The 22,035-nt window shown below is 39.0% G+C and overlaps 2 long non-coding RNA genes across 3 annotated transcripts in view; both read left to right on the top strand.

Annotated features, from left to right (window-relative positions):
• LOC107970808 (uncharacterized) overlaps positions 1-22,035 on the top strand; it is a 58,295-nt gene that overhangs the window by 157 nt on the left and 36,103 nt on the right. The gene's annotated exons all lie outside the window — the stretch shown is intronic.
• On the top strand, positions 347-15,383 carry LOC134809614 (uncharacterized). Its single transcript, XR_010155839.1, has 2 exons — positions 347-847; positions 15,050-15,383. It is a non-coding gene; the product is annotated as an uncharacterized LOC134809614 (long non-coding RNA).

Here is a 22,035-nt window from a genome sequence, read left to right as displayed (position 1 = left end):
CTGGAAAGGGACCCAAGCAGGTTGCCACTACTAGCTCAGGCAGCCTGCTTTTATTCTCGTATCTGGCCCCACCCACATCCTGCTGATTGGTAGAGCCCAGTGGTCTGTTTTGACAGGGCGCTGATTGGTGCGTTTACAATCCCTGAGCTAGACATAAAGGTTCTCCACATCCCCACCAGACTCAGGAGCCCAGCTGGCTTCACCCAGTGGATCCAGCACCGGGGTTGCAGGTGGAGCTGCCTGCCAGTCCCGGTACCGTGCGCCCCCCCACTCCTCAGCCCTTGGGCGGTCGATGGGACTGGGCACCTTGGAGCAGGGGGTGGCGCTCGTCGGGGAGGCTCGCGCCACACAGGAGCCCATGGAGGGGGTGGGAGGCTCAGGCATGGCGGGCTGCAGGTCCCGAGCCCTGCCCCGCGGGAAGGCAGTTAAGGCCGTTAAGGCCCGGTGAGAAATCGAGCGCAGCGCCGGTGGGCTGGCACTGCTGGGGGACCCAGTACACCCTCCGCAGCCGCTGGCCCGGGTGCTAAGCCCCTCATTGCCCGGGGCCGGCAGGGCCGGCCGGCTGCTCCGAGTGCGGGGCCGGCCAAGCCCACGCCCACCCGGAACTCCAGCTGGCCCGCAAGCGCCGCGCGCAGCCGGGGTTCCCGCTCGCGCCTCTCCCTCCACACCTCCCTGCAAGCTGAGGGAGCCGGCTCTGGCCTTGGCCAGCCCAGAAAGGGGCTCCCACAGTGCAGCGGTGGGCTGAAGGGCTCCTCAAGTGCCGCCAAAGTGGGAGCCCAGGCAGAGGAGGCGCAGAGAGCGAGGGAGGGCTGTGAGGACTGCCAGCATGCTGTTACCTCTCAATAAGGTGACTAGAAAATATTACTGTATTATTAGTGAAATTCTTGAACTTGACCTTCACTATTGTTGATATAAAAATTTTAATAAATAGGTAATACAGGCACATGAAACAAAATTCAAAATTATGAAACATAGTTTAATGCCTACAGCTTTGTTTTGGTTTTTTGTTGCTGTTGTTTTTGTTTTTGCTTTGTTTCATTTTTGCTTAGGATTGCTTTGGCTCTTTGGGCTCTTTTTAGTTCCATATGAATTTTAGAATACTTTTTTCTAATTTTATGAAGAATGATGTTAGTAGTTTGATAGGAATAGCATTGAATCTGTAAATTGCTTTGGACAGTATGGCCATTTTTACAATATTTAGATTCTTCTAATCCATGAGTGTGGGGTGTTTTTCCATTTATTTGTGTCATCTCTGATTTCTTTCAGCAGCGTGTTGTAGCTCTCCTTGTAGGGTTATTTCACTTCCTTGGTTAGCTGTATTCCTAGGTGTTTTATTTTCTTTGTGGCTATTGTGAAAGGGATTGTGTTCTTGATTTCACTCTCAGCCTGGATGTTGTTGATGTATAGAAATGCTACCGATTTTTGTACATTGATTTTGTATCCTGAAACTTTGCTAAAGTCATTCATCAATTTTACGAGCCTTTAGCAGAGTCGTCAGGATTTTCTAGGAATAGAATCATATCATCAGTGAAGAGAGATAGTTTGACTTCTACCTGTCCTATTCGGATGCCTCTTATTTCTTTCTCTTGCCTGATTTCTCTAATAATTCCGGTACTATGTTGAATAGGAGTGGTAAGAATGGGCATCCTTGTCTTGTTCCAGTTCTCAAGGGGAATGGTTCCAGCTTTTGCCTATTTGGTATAATGATGGCTGTCAGTTTTTCATAGATGGCTCTTATAAAGCCACAGTAACCCAACAGCTTGGTACTGGTACAAAAACAACACATAGACCAATGGAACAGACCATAGACCAATGGAACAGAATAGAAAACTCAGAAATAAAGCCACACACCTACAACCATCTGATCTTTGACAAGGCCAAGAAAAACAAACAATGGGGAAAGGACTCCCTATTCAATAAATGGTGCTGGGATAACTGGCTAGCTATATGCAGAAGATCGAAGCTGGACCCCGACTTTTCACCATAATCCAAAAATAACTCAGAATGGATTAAAGGTTTAAATGTAAGGCCTCAAACTATAAAAATCCTGGAAAACAACCCAGGAAATACCCTTCTCAACATCAGCCTTGGCAAGGAATTTTTGGCTAAGTTTCCAAAAGTAGTTGCAACAAAAACAAAAATAGAAAAGTGAGACCTAATTAAACCAAAGAGCTTCTGCTCAGCAAAAGAAACTATCAGCAGAGCAAACAGACAACCTGCATAATGGGAGAAGATATTTGCAAAGTATACATCTGACAAAGACCTAATATCCAGAATCTATGGGGAACTTAAACCAACAGGCAATAAACAAATAACTTCATTGAAAAATGGGCAAAGGACCTGAACAGACACTTCTCAAAAGAAGTCATACATGTCACCAAGAAACATGAAAAAATGCTCAGCATCACTAATCACCAGAGAAATGCAAATCAAAACCACAGTGAAATACCATCTCAATCAGAATGGCTGTTATTAAAAAGTCAGAAAACAACAGGTGCTGGAGAGGTTGCAGAGAAAAGGGAAAGCTTATACACTGCTGGTGGGAATGTAAATTAGTCTAGCCACTGTGAAAAGCAGTCTGGAGATTTCTCAAAGAACTTAAAGCAGAGCTACATTTCAACCCAGCAATCCCATTACTGGGTATATACCCAAAAGAAAGTAAATCATTCTACCAAAAAGACACATGCACTCATGTGTTCAGTGCTACGCTGTTCACAATAGCAAAGACATGGAATCAACCCAGGTGCCCATCAATGGTGGATTGGATAAAGAAAATGTGATACATATATACCATGGAATACTATGCAGCCATAAAAAAGAATAAAGTCATGTCCTTTGCAGTAACATGGATGGAGCTGGAGGCCATAATTGTAAGCAAATAAATGCAAGAACAGAAAACTAAATACTGCATGTTCTCACTTATAAGTGAGAACACATGGACATAAGCTTTGAGCATACATGGACATAAATATGGGAACAGTAGAGACTGTGGACTACTAGAGGGCATGGTGAAGTTAAAAAACTACCTATCAAGTACTATGCTCACTACGAGGGTTACAGGATTTGTACTCCAAACCTCAGTATCATGTAATATTCTCACGTAAAAAATCTGCACATATATCCCCATATCTAAAATAGAAGTTGAAATTAAAAATTAAATTTTAAAAAGTTATGAAAGGATAATGAAAAGTCTCAGCCAGTCCTCACCCTCCCATATAGCTATATCATATCTATATATCCATATCTTAATCTATATCTATCCTTTTTTCTATATACAGAAGACATATATTTTCTCTTCCACAAGTAATAGCATACCACATGTGCTGCTCTATTGATTCATTTGGGACCTACCAATTTAACTCCAAAGATATTTCTTCTCTGTAGAAATACAATGGGTGTGCCCGTTGGGTCAGACTTGTGCCTTTCTATAAATCATCAGGCTTGCAGTCATCCAGTGTTCAACCAGTCAGGCAAAGAATTCTCCAAGGCAGTAATTCAACAGAAGCTTTGTGGATTTGTCAGACTGATTCAAGGGTTTGGAATGACTCACTGGGGCTTGGGTTAAGTAATCTCTGCTTAATCATATCACTTGGAGCAAAGGTAAGTTGAAGATTTAAATCCTGGTGGCTCAGTATCTCATCTGGACACTGGCAGAGTAATTCTCAGCCCAGCAACAGTGTCAGGGTCAGAAAAACAGCCCCAAATGCCTTGTATTATTGTACAGCAAGACAATGTCTGCATGGGTTAAAAAGAGTATGTGCATATGTCTGTGTTTATGTATATATATGCACACGTACAAATACATTAATATATTCACATACATATATTCGTACATACTACACATGTATGTACACATGGGAAGAAAACAGATTTGAAAATTTCTCAAGTCTCTGGAACAGAGACATCTTTATAAGCTTAGAAATGATAGAAATAATTACAAAATGAAGAAAAAGCTCAATTGATTATAAGAACATTAATATGTTCTGCATATAAAAACACAAGAACAACAAAAATACAAAACACTGGGAAAATACTTTTGGTAAGTATGACAGGTAAAGGGATGACATCTTAATTATTTAATACACTCATGTACAGCTATATAGTGAGGTGACAGTAAGAGCCTCAGCTTTGATGTTAGACTTCCTATGATATAAACTTATCTGGGTCCCAGTTTCTCCATCTGTAAAATGGTTATTATGGTAATACTTTTTGGAGTTTTGTGAGGTTTAGATGTGACATATATGTAAAATAATTAGAACAGTGCCTGGAACTTGATAAACACTCAATGGGAGTTACCTATTATTGTTATTAGTAAAAGCAAAATTGTTAAATAAATCAAAAATGACCTGAACTGTCAACTGCAGTTGTAACACAAGGGAAGTGTTCAAATTTATAATTTATTCAAGAAATAGATTGTTGTACTTGGCCAGAGTAGTTAAAAAATTAATACCCAATGCTAGTGAAGATGAAGTAAAACTAATACACTTTTTGTGGCAATAAGGTTAAAACTATACTTTTGAAAAGAAAATTGGCAATGTATATTAAGAGTTATGCAATGTTTAAATTCTTGTTTAATTTGATCACTTTGCAACTTATAATTTTCCTTAAAGATATAATCCAAAGAGAGAATACCTTATAAACTATTTTTTTCTGCATTGTTTATGAGAAGAGCATAAAGTCCAAAGCAGCTAGCATACTGCTTTGGTTGATTACATTCTGGTACAATAATTGTATGTATATGCATCAATACCAGATGATAGTTATTTGCAACAAAATGGCAATTCATATACTGTAGTTATGTAGTTTATATTAAAAATATAAAATTCAAAGTTATAATGACTATATAGCAACATTCTTATTATGTAATTTTGAAATTTTATATATTTTCCCCATACTTAAACTCATATTAAAAGCTTGGGAGGCAATACATGTAAATGAAAATTGTTGTGTTTGGGTGATGCAGTTATGAGTAATCATTTTTCTTTCTTTTTTTATCTTTAAAATTCTTTAAAATTACTTTTAAATTATAAAAGTAATTCATGCTTATTGTTTAAAAAATTGCAAAGGCATATAGAGCAGAAACTAAAAGTCCCTTATGAATCCCCTCTCCCAATTTTCTACTCTCCCATCTCTGTTCCAACTCCTCAAATCTCACACTCTTCCTCAGCAATGACCATTTAGGAATATGTCCTCTTAAATACCTCTCTATGCGTTTACACATACATACATACATCTGCACATTTACCACATGCATTTTTCTTACATTAATGGGATTTCTACTATTCTGCTATTTGCCTTTTTTGCTTCATTAGTATATTTTCTTTGGTCTTATTCCTTGTCAGTTCAAATAGAATCATATGATTATTACATTTACAATATGGGCACACAAAGATTTGTTTTTATCAACCCATTATTGATGAATTTTTGTGCAGTCTTTTTTTTGCTATTGGAAATATTGTTACAATCCTTGTACTCTTTGTTAATATGTGTATTTCTTTAGGACAGGTATTTAGAATGAAATTGCTGGGCCGAAGATTTGCCCATTCAAATTTCTAAGAGTTGCTTCCAAACCACACTGTGAGAAGACTTTATCAATTTTTATCTCCATAAATTTTTTTTAAAGAAAATAGTCAAACCAGAAGTCCCATGAAACTAACTTAAGAGATAAGCAAAAGTGTCTATAGCCCATTGACTTCCATATCAGAGGTAGGTAGCTTAATTTTGGTTTTATTCTTTCAGTTATCCTTATAAATTTAACTAACTCATGATTCTACCGTACCCCTCATTCATTTTTTACTTTAACTTTACTTTGACGTTCTGGTCAGTATGCTCATTTCTAGGTTTTGTCCTAGAAGTGTGTTTGAACTGGTTGGATCAACTTAGTAAATAAAGATGAGTAACTTTGTAAATAAAGCTAATTTCGACACTGTTCCTAGAGCCGCTGGGCATGGTTGTGCTGTTGTGCTCTACGAAGGGGACTCAAGGGCACTGACATCCTGTCTGTGCTCCACTCACCAAGCCCTGTACCCTGGGTGCAGGCAGGGGAGGGCAGAGTCTGCTTGGAGGAAATAGTTCCTTTCCAAATTCATGTAAAAAATGGTTTATCGAGGTCTTAGCTGCCCTGACGATTCATAATTAAAATTTTTTTAATTTAACTGATTCTTTACGTCTCAATAAAGTTTGCCGTATTAAAAGGATGATGAAAAATTTACAATTAGCCTTAGAATTTAAAGGGTAAGTATAGTTCAAACATAGTTCTGTCAGAATTTGGCTATGATGAAAAAAAGTTTTGGTGAGCTAAGGAATCCAATGAGAATACACATCATTAGGAAAAGAACTATAATGGAAAATTCAGAAGCAATCTAATAATTTCCTTATCATTGATAGATTTTGGAAAATCATAAAATGAACTCATGCATATACTGCCAAATAATGAAATAGAATAAGGCTAGGATACATCTAGTTTATAATTATTATAGTTGTTGAGTATTGTTCCACTGTTAAATATCTTTTTTTTGGAAAGCCCTAACTGAGATATATTCAAGCAGATATAATTATTGCTGTTCCATAGATGCTAAACAAGATATTTCATGTTATCTGTAATGAGGCATGAAGTAATTACAATTTCAATGGTGAGCACTTGATAAGTTGTAGATCATCTTCCAATGTAAGAAGACATCCTCACTCCACTTTATAATGTTTAAACTAGAACTCACACGGTGTGCCTGTAAAAGCAGTCAGCAGTGAACAACTTAAATAGAAAATACTGAGCATAGAGTTGATGGACTGATGTGCATGGATTGGGCAAGGATCTCATAAAAATCTTAACATGAGCTGATCCTATGGGCCTAAATAACATCAGGAAAGGTTTAGGTTACACCCAAAGGTAGGAAGGAAGAAAGGAAAAGGACAGACTTGCCAAGGGAAGTATTGTTACCTGAAGTTTCCAAGGTAACAAAATTTTCTTTTGGGGATACCTTTATAATAAGACACATGAGTTTATGAACGTAGGCTTTAAACTTTTTTTTTTTTCTTTTTTTTTTTTAGAGATGGGGCCTGGCTAAGTTGACCAGGCTGGTTTCAAATTCCTGGGCTCAAGTGATCCTTTCACCTCGGTGTTCAGGGTAGTTGAGACTTACAGGTACACACCACCATGCTTGGCTATGGCTTTTTTTGTGTTTTTCTTTTTTTTAATTTCTGGCGATGGCAGGAATGTAAATTTTAGGAGAGAATGAGAGACTAGCTCTTGTTAGGGATTCTAAAATTCCACTAAATAATTCCTGACTCTGACAGTTGGCAGATATATTCTGGATGGGCTCTAATAAATTAGATCAGTATTTAACAAGGAGAATTATTTTTGCTTTGCTTTCTGCGACTTTGGATTCACTCAGAAGGAAAGTGAGGTCAGGATGAGTATGGACCACAGTTCTCATGCTCCTTCTGGCAGCTCTAAAAACATCAGAATCTAGGACCATCCCTGCCCTTGACTGCATGGGGAGTTTGGATCTACTAACATGAAGTTGCCAAGTCACAGTAATATCAAATTCAGCCTGGGCCCAGCTGTTGAGTCCCTGAAGTTCTCAGGCAAAATGAGAACTGGTAGGACTGGTAAGAACAGAGCATCAGGTGGGTGGGCAGCATAAGATGTGTGTGCTAGAAAGAGGAGAGGGGAGGATATGCATGTCAGCAATGACTATTCGCCACATTCTCTGAGGCTGGCAGCAGCTCTGGAGCAAGACATTCTGAGTTACTGGGGCAACAAAAACTGGGTTGGTAAAGCAAAGCCACAAGTAGTTCTTAAATTTCATTTAAGCCTCAGAATCAAGCCTCTTTCTCATTAAACTGCTAAACTGGGTCAGTTTACAAATAACACTGGACTGGTCTCAACCACCTCATTAATTCTCTTCTAGTTTATGTCACAGAAACTAGTCTATGCCTTCTCACCTGTCTGTAGGATGATCCCCTGGTTAACTGAATATAGTCTATGTGTTTTTATCTAGAAGATATATGTCCTGAGGTGAAATCCCAAATCATAAGACACCCATAATTTACCATTATAAGAAAACAAAGAGCTCAATTACAATGACAATAATAATAGTTAACATTCATGGAGTGCTTATGGCTAACTACTGTGCTGAGTGTTTGTACACATTGCATAATTCAATACGGAAAACATCCACTTTGAAATATAGACTAGTAGTTATTATCCTTATTATAAAGTTGAGGAACCTGAGTGATAAAGAAGTTAAGGAGCTTGCCCATGGTCACATCGCTAGTAATGGCAGTAACCAAGATGGCTCCCATAAGGAAAACTTAACCAAACCTAAGGAAATCCTAACCCTTAATATACTCGAGGAGCAGGCTAGATCCATTTATTTATTGTAGCTTCTTTTTCTTCTCTTTATCCATGAATATAAACTATTTCTGAACATCACCCTGGAAAGATAGCTTTGAGTTGCATGCCTCCTGTGCATATGGTATACACATTAAACTGTATATACCTAGTAACAGAATAACATGGAAGACTGGACCCAGCAGCCTGCTTGGCATACTGCAGTCTTTGAGCCCCCTTGCGGGACCCCCAAAGCAGATTTAGTGCTTCTGGGAAAGAACTGTCCCCTCTCAATCACAGAGTTCAGTTGAAACACTGTGAGTATGTAATCCGTGACACATAGTGAGGGAGGAAACCAGTATTTATCTATGGGGCTCAGCCCCCAGTGATAAGGAACAATATGAATGGGACTTTTTCTTTCCTCATGGTTGGCAGAGGCCCAGTCAAGCTGCCATCAGCTCCTCCAACGGCCAGAGGCTTAAAGGAACTTCTGAGTCTAAAAAAAAAACAACAGCAAAGCAAAGGAAAAAAAAAAAAAGAAAAAGCTAGGTCACCCAACAGGTAGAGCATGGCAGGTGACAGGTGACAGGCTACACGCCCTGCTGCTGGGACTGTGTTCACAGCCTGGCCCTAGCAGTCCTTTTGCTAGGGCTGTGAATTTTTCTCTGACAGCTTAATACTTTAGGGTGGGACAAAAAAGTGTTAATGTAGTGTAATTTTCAATCCATTTAAAGGGGCTTAATTCAGAATGCTCCCTCCCATTCTTTTGGCTAGGACGCCTGTGGGTCAGCATTTGAGATACAGTTAGATTTGATCCAGCTGAGCAGGGAGTACCTTGCAGCCAGCTAGTGATCTGGAAAATGTTTATGACACCTTGTCAAGTGAAAACAACAGCATATAAAACAGCAGTACACTTGAAATATGCACAGAAAAATATTAGAAGGATAGATACCGCCAAGTTAACAGTGGTTACCTCTAGATGGTGGAATATGGGGGGTTTCTCTTTCATTTTATTCTTCATTCAGATATCATTTGAGTGGTTTCCATGACTGAGGCATAACAGATTCTTACAAGTATTTTCTTTTGTATTTTAAAACACTTATGCTATACGAACATCTGTTTCTTTTGTAATAAGAAAAGAGCTGTTTTTCAAAGACTACCTCATATCTCTAATAAAAATTTTTACCTCTTTAGAAGACAACCCAGTGCACAAAAATCCTCAACTTAAAAACAAGTAAACTATGATGTGAACATTCATTTTACAAATAGATTCGCCACGTGGTTATTTTTAATAGAGTGCTCCCTTGCCCTCCATATCTGATTCAGTTTTCAATAATTTGCCTCGATAACAAGGGAAATGTAAATTCAAACTTTGTAAATTAGGATAAAATTATTTACACACCCTTTGGTTTAGCTTTTTAATCCAGGTTGGAACCAATAAATGAGAAAAGTAAGCTATGGTGATGGAACGCCCTTGCCCACAAAATAGGGATATGCGTGTAGCAGAGACGGCCTCTTGCCCATTGACATCTCTATCAAGCCTGGTGAGCTGGATCTGCTGCAGGGATTCTGCTGCTCCTGCCTCTAACCTCACCCCTTCTCCCTCTCCAACAAGCCTTGCTGCTTTCTGTCATTCATAAGTGCCTTGGCTGTGATGGGGACCAGTGGATGGTGAGGCATGTGAGAAAAGGGGAATGATGCTCTGCAGCCGGGTACATGGCCTAGTGTTAGTGCTCAAAGAACAGAATGAAAGAGGTTTCATTATTTTCAGAGTTAACCATAGAACTTCAGTATCTATCAGAAGGAGTTTTATGTAATCCAAGAGGCTGAGGGAGCCTTGGGTAGAGTGAGGGATGTAGTTGGTGCTGAGACCCCACATTGCTCCTGTGGGGATTGAAACTGTAAGGGGTTGAGGGACAGAAACAAGGATCTGCCTATAATCAGAAACAGTAGAGAAGGTGAGTTGGGCCAGGACTAGTGTGGCTTTGTATGCCCACTTAAATCCACTCTATTCAGTTCCTATCATGTGCCAGGCTACGCACTAGCATGGAAAATACAAGTGTTGTGACTCAATTGGCTTCCAAGGCAAGGCAAAGTAAGGGTTGCATAGGTCACAAATCCTATAATATTGGAAGAAGTTAGCCGTGGGTTGTGGGAGAAGTGTCTACAGAAAGTCTGAGCATACAGAGGAGACTTACAGGAGGAAAATATTTCCTGGAGTGGGTGGCATTCAAGAGGGTCAAGGACTTTGAGAGGCAGGAAAGGGGAGGGGGCTATCAGTGGATGTATTAGCTTAAAAGTGTGGAGCTGGGAGACATTACCTGCTCCTGTCTGGTTGGAGGGTAAGGTAGAGATAGGAGCCCGGCGACACCATCTGTACCTGTGCAGGGAAAGTGCCAGCTACAGAACTAACAGGGTTTGTTTTAACTATAGAAAGAGATATATATCCATGGGTATCTTTTTTTTTTTTAAGTTTGTATTTTAAAAGTGCACAATCAGAGCAACCATCACCACTATCTAGTTCCAGAATATTTTTTATCATCCCCAAAAGAAATTTCATACTCATTAACAGTCTCTCTTCTCTCCCTAGACCCTGGCAAGCACTAATCTACTTTCTGACTCTACTGATTTGCCTATTCTGGACATTTTATTATAAATGGAATCATACAATATGTGGCCTTTTGTGTCTGGCTTCTTTCACTTAGCATAATGTTTTCAAGGTTCATCCACGTTGTAGCACATATCAGAACTTCGTTCCTTTTGATGGTCAAATTATGTTTCATTGTATGGATATACCACATTTTGTTGATCTGTTCATCAGCTGATGGACATTTGAGTTGTTTCCCCCTTCTGGCTATTATGAATAATGCAGCTAAAAACATTTATTTACCCATAGGCATCTTAAATAAATACACAGGAGTACCCACTTGAGTGAATGAAGTTTCAAATATTTTCTTCTCTACCAATGAATGTGGAAGTCTTTCTAGGGCTTCACTCTGGCTTAGCTCTCAAAAACCTTTTACACTCTTTGAGGACTAGCTTGCTCTTGGCCAGCTTGCTCTTTTTGCAGGCTCTGAAGTGGATCCATTTCTGGGTTTCTGTTTGGTAGTTTCTTAATCTAAGAGCAGGCATTGCCCCCACATTCCCTGTACAAACAAGGTTCAGCTGCCACCTGCATGTGTCAGGTTGGGCAGTTATTTTACAGGGAGGATTCCAGGTCTCACATGTGCACTGCTGTGCTCAGGGCTGTCTTGAAAAAGGCAGGATTTTCACCCTGCCACAATCAGAAGAGAAAAAACTCTAAACTCTGGGCAATCTTACACAATCAATGCGTCAGAATGTTACCTAAATATTTATTTCAAAGAAGGAAACATTCAGATTTATTGTTTAAAAATACTCATTGTATAATATTCAAAACTGTATCTTTGTTCTTTTGGGTACGTTTTTGAAATGTATGTATTTTATATGTGACCTAGAGTCCAAGACAAGTAAATTGTGGCCCGAATCCAGAGATCATTTCTTCAAACTACTTTTCTTTGTTCTAATTTTTCTTTTGATCCCCTTATTCCAAACCACAGCCTTCTTTCTTCTATTCCCCACTCAATAACTCTAGACCCTCTGAAAAAGTCCCTAAATCATAGCCTCTCTTCTTTAATCTCCCTTTCCAGACCTCACCCCCTGGCCTTTCTAGTTACCTCATCCTCCAAATCACAATTCTCCCTTTCAAAACTTTTAAAACTCGTTTCCTAAAACAGCTTCTTTTCCCAAATCCACTTTTCTGAAAACTATAGTTTACTTTTTGGAACTGAAAGACACACATGTCCTACAATCAGTAATGGGGCTGGGACTGCTTCATGGAGAGAAGAGACCAGGAAGCTATGAACTTTGGAGGCTCTGGAGACATGTGGAGAGGCTGCTGGAGGCAGAAATTCAGAAATTCTAGAACCATGACTTCAGGGCCCTCTGGATAAGCCTGGGGCTGTGGGCAGCTGCCCTCATTTTGCTGAACTTTGATTTTCTCATCTGGCATATACTATGCCTCTGGTTCACAGGAGGTCTCAATAATATTTGTTGACTTGATTAAGTGGTCGAATAAAGGACTAAGACAAGGTGAACTCTAAGCTGCTTTCAGCTCTATGTAAAACTCTAATATCCATGAAGTCAAGATGAAGAGGATTGGCAGAACTTTTGAAGTTTGAATTATCCAACCAATTATTTTCATTTTGTTCTTCACTTTGCTTGTGTACACGAAGTCTTTTTTTGTCGAGGAGGAAAATCAGTTGAATTTTCCTGGGAATAGATACAAGACAGTTTACTCCCCTCTTTGGACTCCAAACTCCTTGACTATATATCTGTCAGTAGGAGCTAATGAAAGTAACTTTGGTTCCATGGAAATAACTGTGAGGACTATGAAATCCAGGGATGTGAGCTGGGAGTACAGGACGTCCAACCAGGATTGTTCTAAAGTGCTCAGAATGTAGTAATGAAAGTGAAATGCCATGGCTAATAAATATTTGTTGATTGATTAAAGAACATCAAATGCTGGATATACCTCTGATAAAAATATCTTGTAGCTCTAAGTTTATACACCAAGGACCAAATGTAAATGGACATGGTGGTTTCAATTAACAAGTAACCGTCAAAAAGTTTGAAAAAATGTTTTAACTCAAAATGGGTCACAGATCAAAATGTAGAAAGTAAAACTATACAACTTTTAGAAGAAAACATAGGAGAAAATATTCATGAACTTGGGCTAGGCAAAGAGTTCTTAGATAAAACACCAAAAGCATGATCCACAAAAGAAAAAATGGATATACTGGTCTTCATGAAAATTAAAAACTTTGCTCTGTAAAAGACACTCTAAAGAGAATGAAAAGACAAGCTATAGACTAAGACAACATTTTCAGAAATCATATATTCATAAAGAGCTTGTATCCAGGATATATAGAGAATTCTTAAAATTCAACAACAACAACAACAACAACAAAAAATGGCCAAGTACGGTGGCTCATGCCTGTAATCCCGGCACTTTGTGGGGCTGAGACAGGCGAATCACTTGAGGCCAGGAGCTCGAGATGAGCCTGGACAACATGGTGAAACCCTGTCTCTACTAAAAATACAAAAATTAGCTGGGCACTGTGGCCTGTAATCCCAGCTACTCGGGAGGCTGAAGCATGAGAATGAACCTGGGAGGCAGAGGTTGCAGAGAGCTGAGATCACACCGCTGCACTCCAGCCTGGGTGACAAGACCCTGTCCCAAAAAAAAAAAAAAAAAAAAAAAAGGAAACAAACAACCCAATACAACTGAGCAAAATATTTAAACAGATGCTTCACAAAAAGATGATATATGGACAGCAAATTAGTACATGAACAGTACTGGAGTATATTAGTCATTAGGGAAATGTAAGTTAAAACCACAGTGAGATACTACTACACGCTTATTAAAATGGCTAAAAATAAAAACAAAATTGACATTTTCAAGTGCTGACAAGGATATGGAGCAACTGGGTTTTCATACATTGGGAATGTATGGAATGCTGGTAGGAATGCAAAATGGTACAGGCACTCTGAAAAACAGTTTGGCAATTTCCTACGAAATTAAATATACACAAATCAGATGACTCAGCAGTCATACTCCTAGGTGCTTACCCTAGAGAAATGAAAATTCAAGTTCACACAAACATCTGTATCCAAATGTTTATAGCAACATTATTCATAATTGCCAACAACTGAAAACTATTAAGATGGCCTTCAATGGGTGGATGGATAAGCAAACCATGATCCATTCATACAATGGAATACTACTCAATAAGGAAGGACTCAACAGTATGTACAACAATATTGATTATTTTCAGATGTATTATGCTAAGTGAAAGAAGCCAGACTCAAAAGGTTACATAATATAAAATTAAATTTATATGACATTCTGGAGGAGATAAAACTATAGGATGGAGTTGCCAGGGGTTGGGGGTGGGTGAAGAATTTGACTCCAAAGGGGAAGCATCAGGGACATGGGGTGAGAGAATTTTTCTGTGTCTTAATTGTGGTGATGGTTACATGACTATGCATTTAAGACGTTCACAATTGTACACCCCCCCAAAAGTTAATTTAATATATGTAAACAAACAAAAAACTTCTCTAAATAATGGAAGGGAAAAAAATTTAGTCGTCAGAGATCTACCATAGGTTAGTCATGAGGCTTTAATTTTTACTCAGAATAATCTTGTTTTTGATGCTTAACTGACTGTACAATGGGTACAAATGAATATTTTCCCGGTCCTATATTTACATAGCAGTTAGAATGACCCTTAAAGACATTCCCAAACACAGGGCAGCTGCATCCCCTAGCTTTCCTAATCAAGCTATCTGACACTCAAGCTCCTGTAATGTCGGAAGAATTATGACTGCCCAGCCAAACAAAGCGTAGATAACACCACACCCTGCACTTTTCACCTGAGCAAATGTCACCAAGATCTCATGCACGTCATCTGCCTTGGTAAGTATGCCGGCCTGAATGCAATCCACGGGAGGCTTCCACGTCCTCCTCACCAAATCCTTGCTGACCTTGCCTCACTGATTAGATCCTACTTTGATGACAGCTGAGATGCAACCTGGGTGCTGCCCCTGGGTGGGACTCAGCTTTGACAAGCCTGATTTAGCGCTCCATTTCTTTCCCTTATAAATCCTATCTTTAACCTCAGACCATTCATTGTTTAGGAATTCAAGGTCTCCTTGGGAGTCTCATGTCCTTGCCAAGCCTTCGCCAGGCTCTCGCCACTGCCGTTCCTCTACCAGCCCAAGTCTACATTCTGAGGCTCTAGGAACACGAGAGAGAACTCCAGTGCTCACATCCCATATTGACCCTCTTTATGTTCTTCAATTACCACCTACCTGAAAAAGCCTCAAAGTCTCAGGGGAACATTCTGGAGTCCCTGCTGCTGAAGAGGGTTTTTTGAGTTTTGGTCGTCTTCCAAAGTTTATTGTATGAAGTCTTAGTGCTTCACTGGAGTTTGTCATATGTCTGGATAATAAATAAGTTTCAAAAATGTAACTAACATAAGTTCCAGTTGAATTTCCAAGGCTAGCAGAATTGTGTTCTTCTTCCTCTCCCTTTCCCTCTCCCTGCCTCCACCAACTGCCACAGCGTATATTAAAAGCTGACGTGCCAAACTTTGCCTTCCGGCAGAAATTACCTCGGAAATAAAGCTAAGATTCCAGGGGTCCTGGCCTTGAAGAGAATCTAATCCAAGAAGACAAGCGGAACTGAGAGGCCTAGGAAGACTTAAAGTTGGAAGGAAAGAATTCACAGCTAATTTGGAGGATAAACAGAAAAGTAGTTCAGCATAATGTGAACATTTTTCCATGTGCTACAGCAAAGGAAGGGGATTTGGGATATTTAAGGAGGAGAATTGCCCTTTCCACCTTAGCCTTCTTTTCTCAGAGTTGGCATTCAACCACCAAAACAGCCAGAAACCAGAGGGCTGTTCCCACACCCACAATTTATATAGCTTTACTCCATTCATAGCAGGTAGATATCTAACAACACTAAGGCTTCCTACCAATTTTTTTACAATTTCATTTTATTGCTCATGATTCTCTTTTGCTACTTTCATCAGCTTTGTGTCCTGGAATTTCACTTAGCCTGGCAGGCCTTCCCTCTGCCACAGCTAAAAGAGAACTCAAATAGACTTTGTCTCGGGAGTGGGACATGACCCAGCCATATGGGGTAGCATATATCCCTTCCCGCACTAATTGTTCTGATTTTTTAAATCCTTGCTTTCAAAAGAAATGTAATCCTTATGTTTCTACCTCATTTACACTCAATTTAGGAAAGCCCTCTTTCATAAGAGCTGTGTGATGTCCAAACAGCCTTCTTGACACACATGCCCCTCTTCAAGAGCCTCTAGAAGTCTTCCAAAGTCAGAACCAATGCCTTCTGACTCTAAATTGAAAATCCAATTAAACACGCAATTTAGGTGACTACCAGAAAGTTTACCCTTGAATTTTCAGCTAGCGCCTACTCTCACAAAAGTATTTGAGAGCATCGAAATTCTAGAATCTAGAAAAAGAATCTGTGGTGTGTGCTAACAATTTACTTCTCTAGCATCAATAATTTCTGACCCTGCAGCAAGTCCCAGCACCAGGAAGTGACGCATTTCAATTCCATAGGTCACCTTAGCATCTAGTAGCAATGCCCAAGACATGGGCTCCAGAGCATACTTCCTGCATTTGAATCCTACCTTTACATCATAAGTTATTTATAAATATCAAATGAGTCAAAGCAGGCAAAGCACTTATTGTAGTGCTGGACGTAGTCACTACTCGGTCCCATTACCTGTGATCACTAGGCTTTTGCACACTGCTCTTGGTGCTTATTGGGAACAATATAAGAATTTACTGTATCTACAGGAAGATATTTCTGCAATTTTTGTAAAACTACTTTTAAAGATACTGCTCATTTTTCCTTTTAATGTCCTGTCTAGTAAATAAGCCTTTGTTAAATTAATGTTAGATTACTCAAGCTAGAAAAACAGAAATGTGCCCTCCTGATTAACTAATAGGCTTCCTTTAACTTTAATATCATAAACGCAAATGAGTGACTAGTTTTTCTTTCTTATTTTATTCTTTGCTTTGGCTGTCAAAAAGTCAGGGTTTATGTTTGGCTATAGTAGCAATCCTGAGTTTAGCAATAATAATAGCTCTCAGTTATTTATGAAAAAAGTGCTAATGTTTAAGAGCATTTTGTAATGTTATTGTCTGATTTTTGCACTCCAAAAATAAAAATTAAAAGAGGGCAATTCCTGCAAATAAATATACCTGAAATTAATACACAAGAACTTTTTGAGCCACTTGCTTTATTCCTGTCCTGCCTCTGACCTATGTTATATTCTGATATAAACAGGAGAAAAATATACATAGTCTAATGTTACAGATTTCAACAGCTGCTAAAATCACACAGTAATTGTTCCTTCACACTGTGTAGAGTTACACCATGGTGAATTTGCTGCTCATACACAAGGAAGGAAATCAGAGTCTAGGCATTGATGAGTACTCATTAAATCAGACACACACAAAATGCTTTTATGCACTCTTCTTTCTTTTGTCTTTTACTCTAGTGCCATGTAAAATATACAGCCAAGACTTTCTGGAAGTTTCTGATTCTCCATTGCTTCACGGAAATGCACATGAATATAAAGCATACGAATGACCAGATCTGTGGCTACACCCATCAACTGCTTACTATCTCAGACACCCCAGTCCAGAGGACCACTAAGGGGAGCACAAATTCAAATTACAGTTCTTAGAGGTTCCAGATGGACTTTTCATTTATGATCTAAACTGAGATCATAAATGAAAAATTGAGAGAAAAAGAAGGCACAATGAATAATTTTGCCAGGACTATAGGTGTAAATATATACTAGACAAATTAGAATGCATAATCACCATACCTAACAGGCTCAGATTATTTCAAATCTACCATTGCAATTGCTGGTGGACTGGAAAGGATGTTGAGCCAAAATATTTCTGCACCTCCCTTTCCTTACTGATGTCTTAAATTTCACCATTACAGATTCATTCCTTTGGATTAGAAATTGTCAACCAGGGATAATTTTGCCACCAGGGGATATTTGCCTAATAATATTTTTCATTGTCACAACTGGGATGGGGGCTGTCCCTGGCATCTAATGGATAGAGAACAGGGATGCTGCTAAACATGCTACAATGCCCAGAACAGTCCCCCACAACAAAGAAATTATCGAGCCCAAAGTGCCCATAGTGCAGACTGAGGTTTAGAAACCCTGCTTTGGATTAAGCAGTCTCTTCTGTTGCTCCCATTTGAAGATACATGAAGACCAAGAGAATGATAAGACAAGACACAGTCTGGGAGACAATATTTGCAAAAGACATATCTGAGAAAAATCTATAACAGTTATCCAAAATATACAAAGAACTCTTAAAACTCAACAATAAGAAAACAATATGAATAAAAAAATGGGTAAAAGACATGGACAGACACCTCACCGAGGAAGAGCTACAGATGGAAAATAAGCATATGAGAAAATGCTCAACATCATATGTCACCAGGGAATTGCAAATAAAAACAACAACACTATTACACACCTATCACAACAGCCAAAATCCAGAACACTGACAACACCAAATGCTGGAAAGGATGTGGAACAACAGGAACTCTCATGCATTGCTGCTGGGAATGCAAAATGATACAGCTGCCTTGGACAGTCTGACAGTTTCTTACAGAACCAAATATTTTTAACATAGATCTAGGAATTGCACCCCTTGGTATTTACCCAAAGAAGTTAAAATTTATACAGGTTTTATTTATAATTGCCCAAACTTGGAAGCCACCAAGATGTCCTTCAGTAGGCAAACAGAAAATTTAACTGTGGTACATCCAGGCAATGAAATAGTATTCAGTACTAAAAGGAAATGAGCTATCAAGCCATGAAAAGACATGGAGGAACATTAGTGCATATTATTAAGTGAAGGAAGCCAATCTGAAAAGTCTACATATTGTATGATTCCATCTATGTCACTTGTTTGAAAAGGCAAAATGATGGAGACAGTAAAATGATCAGTGGTTGCCAGGGGTTAGGAGGAGGAAGTGATGAACAGGCAGAGCACAGAGGGTTTTTAAGGCAGTGAGATTATTCTGTATGATGCTATAACAGTGTATACATACCATTATACACTTGTTAAAACCCATAGACTGTACAGTACCAAGAGTGAACCCTAGTGTAAATGGTAGACTTTGGGTAGTAATGATGTGCCAATGGAGGTTCATTGATTATAACAAATGTGCCACCGTGGTGCAGGATTTTGATAGTCGGGGAGGCTGTTCATGTGTGGGGGGCATATGAGAATGCTCTGTATCTTTTGCTGAATATTCCTATGAACTTAAAACTGCTTTAAAAAAAGATACATGAAGGACACACATAAGTCCCTCATACTTCATATAGAATGATTTTATCAAATGGTAAGAGAAAGTGATAAATGCAGGAGTAGCAAGTAAAAATATTACTGTCTTCAGATTATTGCCTATGCTGACTCTACTATAGTGGACTAGGGGTGGTCAGGAGATGAGGGAGCTGACTGCAATTAGCTGATGCTTCGGGAGAAGATATAAAAATCATATATTCATTTATTAATTTCACTAGCCAAATTTTATTAAGCCCTACTGTTGGCCAGAGCCTTAGGGATTTCCCATAAGCCTCCCATTTCCATAGTGGAAAAGAACCTAAAGCTTGAACTAGTGAAGCCTAACATCCTGGCCATTCTGCTGCCCCCAGAGGCCACCATTTACCATGCAGTCACAAGACCTATGCTGGCATCATCAAAACTTTGAGTATGAACCTTAAACTGAGGCTACAGCTTCCCCAAATGTGACATGATTGGTTTTACTCAACGATTATGCATTCCAGTTATTCATCTTGTGGGTAGATTTGAACTGCAGCAGTACCCTGCGTTTTAGTGTGTAGAATGGGTGAAGTTGAAATGAGTGGGAGAGAAGGAAGACATTTATCTAAAGAAGCATTTCCCTTAGTGTCCCATGCATGCCAATGATTGCCTTCCGTACTCTTCTGATGTCCTAACCTAAACTATAGAGTTTGTCCTGTCCCACTAGCTTCAGACCTTAGAGACATACAGGGCATATCCAGACAACAACTGGTAATACCAACCCTAGTTACACTGATGACACCAAGACCCTATGCAGATGCCTCAGAGTGAATGTTGCTACAAAAAGACAGACTAAATTGATGGTGGGATTAGCATGTGCTGAACCCCAGTAAAAGCAATTTATTTTTTTGTCTCATTCCAGGCAGCCGTGGTGAGATTTTCCCCCACCCCACCCCCCAAAATAGAGAATCCTTGGTTTTCCCAAAAGTAGCATAATTTTCCTGGTGTAAACAGTAGATACTGCCATAATCTCTTGTCAAAGATTTCTTCAGGAGGAATAATTTTTCTGTGAAACTTCAATTAAGGAAAGAAGTAGCTCAGTGAGTATGCAAACATATAACAGGTATAACTCTGAAACTTCCACTGCAAGTATTATTCTATGCAAAATATTATTTTTTCTTTTTATATATGATGGGGAGGTGAGATTAAGAATTATTTTAGACCCCCATTGAACCACTCGCCGTCTTTACATTTCTTCTAGTTATCCTTTCATCTTCTAAGTGCCTATATTTTGAAGTTTTCAATTCCCTTTTGTTTCTGACTTCTGTTTCTAGTTTTTTATAATCCTCCTGTCACTGCCTTTCTTTTGGTTCAATCTGATGCCTTTCTTATTTCATTCTCTTTACTACAACATTTTCTATGTGTACTTTTGCACTTATTTCCGCTGCCTTTTTGCTCCCAGTTTTAGTGTCTAATCTCCTTTATCTGTTGTGTGTGTATGTTTTGCTTTTTGCCACTAATGATAATTATTTTTACTTCTGAGGATTGTTTCTTTCTTTCAAAAAAAGATTTAGAATGTGAACATTTTATCTGTTCTCATTTGTGGTATCTTTGTTTATTTCTTGAGTCTTCCAGTTTGGAACTCTCTCTCTCTGCCACAAATTCTGCCCTTCAGAAACTCTTTTACAACATGCCATAGTGTGTGGCTCCATCTAATTAAGAGAACAGGAAAAAAAAAAACCCAGATGATGAAAAAATTGGGCTGAGATTATCAGCCACCAATATTATGGTTTGTTAGAGGACTCTCTCCTTTTGTTTGAGGGGGTGGAGGGGCTGTCCACTGCAAATATACCTCTCTATGCCTTGATGACATGTGCATTGGAGGAGTTTCTGGCACAGACATTTAATAGCCTTCAATGGTCTCTGAAGGAAATTAGTCAGTGTTGCCAAAAATATCAGAGAACTAAGCAGAAGAGTAGAAATATCATGGAGAGTAGGCTAAGGGATTAAGAAGCAAAGAAAGAACTGGAATGTTCAATTGGTTAAGGAAAATCTGAGTATGGATAAAAAACACAAAGCCTATGTCTGTGAATGTCCTAGAAGCTGTGTTATATCATTTCACCTGTTACTTTGATGAATTACTATTTACTGTAGTGAAGCCATGTTACACCATCCATGTGGGTCAAGCTTCCTTTTTAAAAATCTGACCTCAGGTTCCCAACACCTAGTCTCCTAAGGAAGAATAGCAGGAACTTTAACTCGTAATTAGGAATTAACAATTCGAATGTTTCTGTATGTGACTCTGCAGATACATCTTTTAAAAAACACACAGAAATTAGGCAGTTTCTAATATTTTTTAAATAGGTAGCCCACTGGCTTGGGATGGAATTGTTCCTATGTGTATTATTTATTTGGAAGAGAATTTGCCTGAGCTGACTAGATTGCAAATCGGCATGTAATGTAAATTTATCGAGGGTTAGAGGTATGTCTTTTACAACCGTATATCCCTGGAGAACCTACTGCATAGCTCTGTACATTGTTAGCACTTAACAACTATTTGTTGAAACAATGCACAAAGGAATAAATAGCAAATTTTGGTGAAGTTGGAAGGGACCCCAAGTGATCAGCATGTGCTTCTCCATCCGGAATGAGGTAAATGGACAAGGGCACATGAAGGCTTCCTTCTTTCCTGGATTCGCTTTTAATATAGGAACAACAGGGTCAGTTCCTTGTTCTTGAGGATTCATGGGGATTGGAACTTACAAGCCAAGTTCCCAATTTACAGA

Source organism: Pan troglodytes, chromosome 2, assembly GCF_028858775.2.
Source record: "Pan troglodytes isolate AG18354 chromosome 2, NHGRI_mPanTro3-v2.0_pri, whole genome shotgun sequence".
Lineage (NCBI taxonomy): Eukaryota > Metazoa > Chordata > Mammalia > Primates > Hominidae > Pan > Pan troglodytes.
The sequence above is the reverse complement of the archived record's forward strand: the minus strand, read 5'-3'. Positions and strand labels throughout refer to the sequence as shown.